Source organism: Nicotiana tomentosiformis, chromosome 5 (assembly GCF_000390325.3).
Source record: "Nicotiana tomentosiformis chromosome 5, ASM39032v3, whole genome shotgun sequence".
Lineage (NCBI taxonomy): Eukaryota > Viridiplantae > Streptophyta > Magnoliopsida > Solanales > Solanaceae > Nicotiana > Nicotiana tomentosiformis.
This window is the reverse complement of record NC_090816.1, coordinates 10,145,337-10,157,331: the sequence shown is the minus strand read 5'-3', so window position 1 is coordinate 10,157,331 and position 11,995 is coordinate 10,145,337.

Below are 11,995 nucleotides of genomic sequence, written 5' to 3'. Positions count from 1 at the left end.
TTGTGATATAAGAATTCATTTTCCTAACAGTATGTTATGTTTTCAGCGATGCCCAAGAAGGCTATAGCCACCCAGAAGGGCAAGTCCGTGGATGATGAGACTACAAGTCGAGCGCCACGAGTTACCAGGGCTTAGGGAGAGTCACATAATGAGACTCCATCTCAGACTTCATATAACATACCCTCTCTGGAGGCACCGGCTCCAGCGCCAGCTCCTGTACCCCCAGCTCTTCAGCCAGATGCACTAGGTCAGGAGATGAGAGACACTATTCAACTATTGACTCGATTAGTGGCCACACAGGCTCGACTCCAGGAGGTAGGTATTGGTTATGCAGATAGGTCCATCAGTGTGAGGGTTCATGATTTCATTAATTTGGACCCTCCAATATTCACTGGAGCAGATCCAAACGAGGACCCTTAGGTATTTATCGATAGGATACAAAGGACTTTGAGGGTAATGAAGGCCACTGCGATTGAGTCAGTTGAGCTAGCTTCCTATAGACTTCGGGGTATTGCAGTTAATTGGTACGAGTCTTGGGAGTTATCTAGAGGTGAAAATGCCCTTCCAGCAATATGGCAGGAGTTAACAGAGGCTTTTCTTCGTCATTATTTTCCAATAGAGCTTAGATAGGCTAGAGTTGATAGGTTCTTGACCCTTCGACATGGTAATATGAGTGTTCGGGAGTACATCCTTCAGTTTGATTCTTTTGCTAGGTATGCTCCCACTATTGTAGCTAAGATGGATGATCAGATTCACCGGTTCATGATGGGGTTGGAGCCGCACATGCTTAATGACTGTATGTCGGTCTTACTTCATCCAGGCATTGATATTTCTTGTATTTAGGCATACGCTTAGGGTATAGAGGATCGTAAGCAGAAGCAAAGGGCCGATCGTGAGCATGATAGGGGCTAGAGTAAGAGAGCGAGATTTTTAGGTCCTTCTGGTGAGTTTCGAGGTGGTTAGAGACAGCAGTACCCGAGGTATCAAACCCAGCAATCGGCTAGTGCACCCCCTCAGTTTGCTGGTAGGAGATCTGACCATTCCATACATTCAGGGCCCAGTCAGAGTTCCAGGGCCTCTAGTTCTCAATATAGGGGTAAGTCAAGTCAGATGAGGCCACCCTTTCCACGATGTGCTCAGTGTCGTAAACAGTATGCCGGGCAATGTCTTGTAGGGTTGGGTGTTTGTTATACTTGTGGTTATCTAGGCCACGTTATGACAGATTGTCCGACGAGAGGTGGTACAGGTATAGTTCAGCCAGCGAGATCTGTAGCCAGTTCATCATCATCAGTACGCCCCCTGGGCAAGGTTCACAGGCACCAACTGGTAGTGGTAGAGGCAGAAGTGGAACATCTAGCTCGAGCGGTCCTCAGAACCGTATCTATGCCTTAGCGGGTCAATAAGATCATGAGTTATCACCTGATGTTGTTACATGTATATTATCAATCTCCTCATATGATGTATATGCATTGATTGATCCAGGTTCTACCTTATTGTACGTCACTCCATTGGTTGCTAGTAAGTTTAGGATAGAACCTGAGTTGTTTGAACCTTTTGAGGTGTCTACACCTGTTGGGGATCCAGTGATAGCTAGACGGGTTATATAAAGACTGTATAGTAGTAGTTCATAGTCATTCTACAATAGCCGACCTGATTGATTTACATATGGTGGAATTTGATGTTATAATGGGTATGGATTGGTTGGCTTATTGTTATGCTAACGTTGATTGTAGATCAAAGATGGTTTGGTTCCAGTTTCCAGGGGAGCCAATTCTGGAGTGGAAAGGTAATACTGCATCGCCAAGAGGTAGGTTTATTTCCTATCTCAAGGCAAGGAAGATGATCAAAAAGGGCTATATTTATCACTTAGTTCGGGTACAGGATGTGAAAGCAGAGTTACTGACTCTTCAATCTATCCCGGTGGTTAATGAGTTTCTCGATATTTTTCCCGATAAGCTTCCAAGCCTTCCATTAGAGAGGGAGATTGAGTTTGCTATTGACACATTACCAGATACTCAACCGATATCTATTCCTCCATATAGAATGGCACCTGCGGAGCTGAGAAAGTTGAAAGAACAACTAAGGAATTTGCTTGAAAAAAGCTTTGTCAGACCCAGTACATCACCGTGGGGAGAACCTGTGTTATTTGTGAGAAATAAAGATGGTTCCTTACAGATGTGTATTGATTATAGATAGTTGAATAAGGTAACGATCAAGAATAAGTACTCGCTCCCGAGGATTGATGATTTATTTGATCAGTTGTAGGGAGACGGGTGTTTCTCAAAGATAGACTTGAGGTCAGGGTACCATCAGGTAAGGGTTAGAGAGAAAGATATTCCGAAGACAGCATTCAGAACCAGATACGGGCACTTTGAGTTTCATGTTATGTCGTTCGGTTTGACCAATTCCCTAGCAATATTCATGGACTTGATGAACTGTGTGTTCAAACCCTTTCTATATATGTTCATGACTGTATTTATAGATGATATTTTGGTTTATTCTCATTCAGAGGCTGAGCATGAAAATCATTTGCGTACTGTGCTCACAGTTCTACAAGAAAGGAAGTTGTACGCAAAATTCTCCAAATGTGAATTCTGGTTGAATTCTGTAGCTTTCCTTGGACATATTATTTCAGGTGATGGTATTCGGGTTGATACACAGAAGATTGAGGTAGTGAAGACTTGGCCTAGACCCACGACACTGTCAGAGGTGCTTCCTGGGTTTGGCAGGTTATTACAGGAGATTTGTAGAGGGTTTTTCTTCTCTTTTGGCACCATTGACAAAGTTGACTCAGAAGGCAACCAAGTTTCAGTAGACTGATGCTTGTGAGTGGAATTTCCAGGCATTGAAGGATAGATTGACTTCAGCACCGGTTCTGACACTTCCAGAAGGGACTGATGGTTATGATATCTATTGTGACGCTTCGGGCGTTGGATTGGGTTGTGTATTGATGCAGTATGGTAAGGTTGTCGCTTACGCTTCTAGACAAATAAGAAACCACGAGAAGAATTATGCGACCCATGATTTATAGTTAGCCGCGGTGATTCATGCACTAAAGATGTGGATGCACTATTTGTATGACATTCATGTTGATATCTATACGGATCATAAGAGCCTTTAATATATCTTCAAGCAAAAGGAATTGAATTTGTGCCAAAGGAGATGGTTGGAGCTATTGAAAGACTATGACGTTGATATTTTATACCATTCGGGGAAGGCGAATGTAGTAGCCGACGCCCTCAGCCATAGATCTATGGGTAGCCTGTCATATTTACAGCTAGAGAAGTATGGGATAGCCCATGAGATTCATCAGTTAGCTAGTCTTGGAGTTCGATTACTGGACTCAGGTGATACCGGAGTTACTATTCAGGATACGACAATATCCTCTCTAGTAACTGAAGTGAAGGAATGTCAGTATGAAGATCCTGTGCTAGCTCACTACAGAGATGAAACCCCTCAAAAGGAGAAGACACCATTTGGGATTACAGGTGATAGAGTCCTCAAATATCGAGGTCGATTATGTGTTCCTGATGTGGCAGGGTTGCTCCAGTAGGTTATGGGAGAAGCTCACTATTCTCGTTATTCTATTCATCCAGGAGCGACGAAGATGTACCATGATATCAGGGGAATATACTGGTGGGACGGAATGAAGAAGGATATAGCAGATATTTTTCTCAGTGCCCTAATTGTCAGCAGGTTAAGATTGAGCATTAGAAACTCGGTGGATTATTGCTGGCTATAGAGATTCCGACATGAAAATGGGAAGTGATTAATATGGATTTCATCATAGGCTTACCTCGTACCCAACGTAAGTTCGATTCTATATGGGTTATTGTCGATAGACTTACAAAATCAGCCCATTTTCTACCTGTCAAGACTACGTATTCAGTAGAGGATTATGCAAGGCTTTACATTAGGGAGATAATACGACTTCATGGTGTCCCTATATCTATTATCTCACATAGAGGTGCTCAGTTTAGAGCTAATTTCTAGAGGTCCTTCCAAAAAGGATTGGGAACTCAGGTAAGTCTTAGTACAATATTTCATCCCCATACAGACGGTCGGGTTGAACGTACTATTCAGACACTGGAGGATATGCTATGGGCTTGTGTGATGGACTTCAGGGGTAGTTGGTATGATCATATTCCACTTATTGAGTTCTCATATAATAATAGTTATCATTCCAACATTCAGATTGCTCCATACGAAGCTCTTTACGGACGAAAGTGTAGGTCTCCTGTAGGATGGTTCGAGATTGGGGAAACTAAGTTAGTAGGACCAGAGTTGGTACAACAGGCAGTTGAGAAGATTAAGCTTATAAGGGAAAGGCTATTAGCAACTCAGAGTAGTAAGAAGTCCTATACAGATAATCGACGACGAGACTTGTAGTTTCAGGTAGACAACTGGGTATTCCTAAAGGTATCACTGATGAAAGGCATTATGGGATTCGGTAAGAAAGGAAATCTTAGCCCTCGGCACATTGGACCTTATAAGATTATACGTAGAGTAGGCCAAGTAGCATATGAGTTAGACTTGCCTTCTAAATTAGAGTCTGTACATCCAGTCTTTCATGTGTCTATGCTCCACAAGTGTATTGGAGATCCTTATAGAGTTGTTCCAGTTGACGATGTTCAGGTCACAGATCAACTATCATATGAGGAAGCTCCCAATGCTATACTAGATAGACAAGTTCAGAGATTGAGAACTAAGGACGTAGTTTCAGTTAAAGTACTTTGGAGGAACAAGAATGTGGAAGAGATGACTTGGGAAGCTGAAAAAGACATGAAGTCTAGGTATCCTCACTTGTTTCCGCTTCCAGAGGAGGATCATACTAAGACATCACAACCTTTAGGTACGTATATGGTACTTGATTTTTAAGTTAGTTATTGTCATCGTTCATGTGAGGCCATTGGTGTTATTAATGATTGTGTCCTTGTGTGGTTTTGTGTTGTTGGGTTTTCTATCTAACAGGTTGGTAGTAGTACCATTATAGAGGAGACTCTGCCAAAAATTTCTATAGATCTCTGGGAGTTTAACATTCGAGGACGAATGTTTCTAGGGGGGGGAAGATTGTTACACCCTGTGCGTTCCAAGGTGACGTATAAGGAATATGAGACCTGTTAATCATTATTTAAATGATTTTAAAGTCATAATATGATTATATATGATGTTTGGATAGAAAATATAAAGTTTGGGAAAAATCGGATTTAAGTTGCGGTAACACCGACTAAGGATTTGCCTTGTAACAGAGACTTTTGAGAAATATATTTCGTGTGATATATGAGGTCTTTTTGGGACATATTATATACCACATTGAAGGTATTGAAATGTAGTTTCCAATGCTCTTAACCGTTCATTCATACCATATTCGGATATAAAGATATAAGCGTCGCAAGATGGGCGAATGAGAGGGTGCCAAGCTAGCACCTCTTTGACTTTTCAAAAGTTGATATATATGTCTTAACTCGTCTATCTCTTCATTTTCACATAGAACCCAACCATATAACACCATAGAAGCTGTCCTTGTGCTCTCTAATAGTATTTCAAAGAATACTAACATCCCGGGTACAAAATCGAGAAGCGATAACATCAGAACGATCCCTACGACGTAAGTATCGCTATATCGCCTCTCTTTTTATTTGTAGTTTGAGTTTTGGAATTTATTTAATAGTTAATAAAATGCCTAATTTCTGTATTTAAGTGTTTAAATATCAAGGAAGGTTGATAAATTCTTTTTCTAATATTTAGAACTCACGGGACGGTGATCAGAAACCGTGAGTTCGATTTATTTCACTTTTAGTGGACTGTTTTGTAGTCCACTCGTGTTGGCTTATTGTGCTTCTGATTTATGGAGTTTGTAAGGATGAAGGGCATGGAGAAACGCCACATGTGGTAGGGTAGTAGGCTGGTCGCTCGTTGTTGCAATTTCAGGTTAATTGATAACTTATTGATTGGGTATGTTTTGGTATATTTGGGGGTTTTGTCATGTTGAAGGTCCCGAATTGTAGTTGGGTTGTTTTTGAGATGTTGATTGTATTGTGTTTGTATCTCACCTATAGTAGGCTTGAGGGAGCAGTGAAATCAGGGGAAATGCTTCCCGTTTTATTTTAGAATCAAGTTATCATTTGAGATACGTGATATACCACCGCCATCTAAGTTGTACATGTATTTTTTTGTTATAGGGTTGGCGTGCTAGTTGTCATAAGCTTGTTGTTGAGTTGAATTGAAAACTTGAGATATGTTAAGGCTATCCATTCTTTCTTTTTGGAATGATCCATATGATACAAACGAAACGAGCAAATGTACAACTTTCATAAATGACTATTCATAGAAATACTAGGGATGCCTATGTTCTTGATTCCCCATGCGTCCTATTATTATATCTTCTATTCATGGGTCTCAGAAAAATACGTAAGTTGCTAAAGTTTATCCGAAGGCATATTGATTTCATGACATTCCAAGAGATCTTATTGACTTACTTCCTTATGCATTGCATTCATTTATACATGTACATTGACCCATGACCAGATGACGTTATATATGCGTATATTATATATATATGGGATATGAGGAAAGGTTATGGCATTATATACGCACCATCACCACCTGATCAGCTGGTATACGTTTATGATTTTGCCCACAGAGGCTGAGATGATATGATGGGATGCCCTCAGAGGCTTGATGATGTTATGTATGCATATACCTATGCATGATATGACATTTATACACATACGCATGACATTATAAATATTTTCATGATTCACAGAGCTATTCAGACTTACAGGTTGAATTCTTTACTCCATGTTTCTTTCATGTCTATTATATACTAATTTTTATGCCTTACATACTCGGTACATTATTCGTACTGATGCCCCTATTGCATGGGGGCCTGCGTTTCATGCCGCAGGTGCAGGTAGACATGCCTACGGTCCTCCATCTTAGGATCCTTGCTCATCGAGAGTTGGTATGCTCCATTTGATCCGGAGCAGCTATTGAATTTTGGTACGATACTTTTGTATACATATGGGGATGACGGGCCCCAGTCCCATCCTCTATATAGTTGTACACTCTGTTAGAGGTCTGTAGACAGTCATGTATAGTTGGATAGTATGTGGCCTTGTCGGCTCGCCCTATCGTATATATATGTATGTATGTCTTTTGGGCATAGTTTTTCACATATGTTGTTCATATGAATCTGTAGTTATTTCTAGATGTTAGGCATGACCTACGCTTATTTTATATTTATATCTTAGATATATGCTTAGGGGTGTTCGATAGGTAGCACTCGAGCACTCGTCACAGACCATCGGCCTGGGTCGTGACAAATTCTTCTCGTGAACTTTCAACTACCGCGGCGCATATGCAATCACTCTTCCATCTTGCATTAATAATGCACCATGCCCAATGCGAGATGCATCAAAATATACCGTATAAGATCCTGAACCTGTAGGTAATACCAACACTGGTGTCGTAGTCAAAGCAGTCTTGAGCTTCTGAAAGCTCAACTGAGTCTAAACAAAATTCGCATTTTGAAAATTTGGCTTATAACTGATTATTCTTCAAAGTCTGAAGCACAATCCAAAGATGTTGCTCATGCTCCTCTCGACTTTTGGAGTAAATCAAGATATCATCAACGAACACAACCAAAAAAGAATCCAAATAAGGCTTGAACACCCGATTCATCAAATCCATGAATGCTTCTGGGGCATTTGTCAGCCCAAATGACATCACTAGGAATTTGTAATTTCCATACTGAGTCTGAAAAGCTATCTTAGGGACTTCAGATGCCCTAATCTTCAACTGATGGTAACCAGACCTTAAGTCGATCTTTGAAAACACCTTGGCACCTGAAGCTGCTCGAATAAGTCATCAATTCTTGGCAGTGGATACTTGTTCGTGATAGTAGCCGTGTTCAACTGCCGATAATCTATACACATCCGCATTGAACCATCGTTCTTCTTTTCAAATAACACTGGTGCACCCCAGGGCGAGACGTTAGGTCTAATGAATCCCTGATCAAGCAAATCTTGTAATTACTCCTCCAATTCTTTCAACTCCTGTGAGGCCATATGGTATGGTTGAATAGAAATGGGATGAGTTCCCGGAGCCAAATCAATACAGAAGTCAATATCTCTGTCGGGTGGCATCCCTGACAAATCTGCAGGAAATACTTTTGAAAATTCACGAACAACTGGTACTGAGTCCATAGATGGAACATCCGCACTAGGATCACGAATATAAGCCAAATAGGCTAGACACCCCTTCTCAACCATACGCCGAGCCTTCATATAAGAAATAACCATGATGGTAGAATGACTAGGAGTTCCTTTCCACTTTAATCAAGGTAACCCCGGCATGTCTAAGGTCACCATCTTGGCATGACAATCCAATATAACATGATAAGGTGACAACCAATCCATACCCAGTATGACGCTAAACTCTACCATGTTGAGAAGTAGAAGATCCACACTAGTCTTAAGACTCCCAATAGTAACCACGCGCGAACGATAGACATGATCTACAGCGATAGAATCTCCCACCGGTGTGGACATGTGCACAGAAGCACTCAAAGAATCAAGAGGCACAACCAAATATGAATCAAAGTAGGAGGACACATTGATAAGCGGGAATTTTGACTACTTATTAGCGCCTTTTAGCTTTCGTTTTAGTCCAAAAGTATCTAGTTGTATTCCCAAAAACTGATGAAATATGCTTACCTGCAGGAGTATTGGAAAATGAGCCACTACAATGAAATCCAACTCAAGAGGAGTTATCTGAACAAGGACAAAAATCAGGCACATAAGCTCAAGTGCGGATCGCAGATTTTTATCTGCGGCCGCAAAATGTGAAGGAAAATAAACAGAGCCCCAGTGCAAAGTGCGGGCCACACAATTATTGTGCGGCCGCAGAATCTACGTAAGAGACAAAGTTCAGAGAGTTTCATTTCAAGCTAAAAAAGAAATGTGGTCCATAGAAACAGCTATGCGACATCACTTAGGAAATGTACGGTCCGCAGAAGAGCCTAGTGCGGCCGCACCCAGAATTGTGCAGACTGCAAAACATGTGAGAAGCGGACGCAATCCATAATTATGCGGCCACAGAGTCAACTCCTATCAAGATCTGAAGAGAAGTACGGACCGCACATATAATTGTGCTACCGCAGAACCTCCGAAAGGGTAATTTTGTCCGAAAATTCAGCTTTGTATAAATAGACTACTTTCACGAAATTAGGTCAAGATTTGAATATTGAAAGTCCTGTAGCCGTTTTTCTTTACCCCTTTAGGCAACTTTAGCTTACTTTGGAGATTTAACACTGGATTTTTATCTTTTAATCTTGCAATATGAGTTTTATCATCTTTTCTTTTCTATTTCCCTCTATGCCCATTATGAGTAGCTAGATTTTTAGCTAGGGTTGTGACCCAACCCTAGTGTGTGAACCTAATGGGTGTTTGATTTATGACTTGTTTATGGTTGGGTGTTTATTATTTAGCCTTGTTCTTGCCTTTAGTTGTAGAATTAATGGTTGCAAATATTAGTTTATGCCTATTTGACTTGGTCTCTACTTGAGAAAGAGAGACTTAGTCTAGAAAAACTTAGCTAACAAGAATTTGGGATAAAATCAATAGATTGATAGTCCCAATTAAAGGGTTGAACCTAGAGATAGTAAAACCAGACTTGAGCATTTTATCAACTGTTTTGTGCAATACCCATTTGGACTTGAGAAAGCCAAATTGGGCAAAATCACTCTTTTACCGAGAGGTATTAAGTGGGTATTTGAGTATTGATTGCTATAATACACCCCGACCAACAAAACAAACTTTAAAGTTTACAATCCGTTAGGCAAACACCTAGGTGAAGGACATACCCCTAGGACTTTTTATATATTTGAAAACCATCCAAAAATAATAATCTCTAGTTTTATATCTTTAGAATTGTAATCCTTAACGTAATTTTATAAGTAAAAACAAAACCATATTTGTGGAAGTGTAACCAAGGTACTTCACGTGCGTTATCCAAATATATACCACTAATCCCATCTCAGCTCCTTATGGATTCGATCTCGACTCCTTGTTGGGTATTATTATTTCAATCGACCGTTTCACAACCCCGAATAGAGATGTGACTTGGACGAGATCAATTTTTAGCGCCGTTGTCGGGGAGCATAAAAACGGATTTAGCTATATATTTGGTTTTGTGTGTGAATTGTCTTCTTTTCCTTCCGTGTTACTAATTTTTTTAGTGAAACAATTGTAGGTGAAACAATGGCTCTCAAAAATAATGATCCTCTCGGAAACATGCCTTTGGGGGATATGGACGTGGAAGATGACCAAGTTGAAGAGGTTCCTCTTGAACCTCAAGCAAATAGACGAGGCCGACCGCCTCAAGACAACGTTCCCATTCCACCCCCAAATCCACCAAGAGTGGCTCCACACTGGGTGTTGCCGAATGAAGGGTATGCAAGTGCCATAGTCCCGCCCCGCATTAGGGTGGGAAACTTTCAAATCACAAATGTTATGCTCACATTGCTAGAGCAACGGGGATTCTTCACTGGGGCTCCAAAGTAAAATGTGTACAAACACTTGAAAGGGTTTATGGACACTTGATGGGGGAGTAAACATACAAACGTCTCCGAGGATGCTTTAAGGTTGAGGCTATTTCCTTTCTCTCTACGGGGGAAAGCCTTGGATTGGTTAGAAAGGTTGCCAAACCATTCCATCCATACATGGGATGAATTGGCGGAGAAATTTATTTCCAAGTTCTTTTCTCCCGGGCATATGGCTACTCTTAGAGATGAGATTCTAGCATTCAAATAAGAACCCAATGAGCCGTTGCATGAAATATGGGAGGGGTACCGAAATATGGTGAAAGAGTGCCCAAACAATGACATGACGGAGGCTATGATTTAACAAACTTTCTACATGGGATTAATACTACCAATCAATGCGTGGTCAACCAACTTGTTGGTGGAAATTTCATGACAACGCCATATGTGGAAGCTTGTGAGATCTTAGATGAAATGGCATATACTTCATCGGCATGGCAAGTAGAGCAAATGTTCCTTAAGGTGATCCAAACGTGATTCACCTACATAAAGAATTGCATGATCATGAGCAAACAATTGCCGAGTTGACCACCAAAATGAATCAATTAGACAAGGCTCAACTTCAACAAGTGCAAGGTCTTAAGCAAGTCAATACAATGGAGGGAGTTAATATGATGGTAAACAAGAGAAGGCAAAAGGGTCCTCAAGTGCAAAATCATGCGGAACATTATGTGCAAGAAGCTAGTGGGTTTGATCAAGATGAATCTTACAATGACCAAGAGGAGGAAGTACAATATGTGAACAACTTCTAAGGGAAAAGAAACAACTCTCAAGGCCCGAATCAACAACAATGGAGACCTCATGGTAATCAAGGGAATCAGAACTATCAAAACAACCAAGGGAATTGGAACAATCAAAAAAATCAAGGAAATTTGAATGGTCAAAATAACCAAGGCAATTAGAGTGGCAATAGTCAAGGATATTGGGGAGGAAACAACCAAGGGGATGGAACAATAACTAAGGCAATCAGGGGTCGGGCTTTCAAAGGCCCCCGATGTATCAACAACCGAGCAACCCGCCTCCTTATCCTCCCCATGGTCCAAGCTCTTCCAACAATGAGATGAGACGAATTGAGAACATGTTCAAAAAAATGATGGAGAAAAATGTTGACTCTGATGCCCAACTAGCCTCTCATAACACTTCAATTCGCAATTTGGAAGTTCAATTGGGGCAGATCTCGCAAGCTTTAAACACTCACCCTAAGGGGGAACTACCAAGTGAAACGGTGGTGAACCCAAAGGGTGGGAACAACATAGGACATGCCATGGCTATTACTACAAGGAGTGGAAAAGGTGAGGATGCACCCACCTCAAGTCAAAGAAAAATTCTGGATGATGAGCAAGTGGTACAAGAAGATGAGATTCCGAACAATATCGTGCAAGCAAATGATGA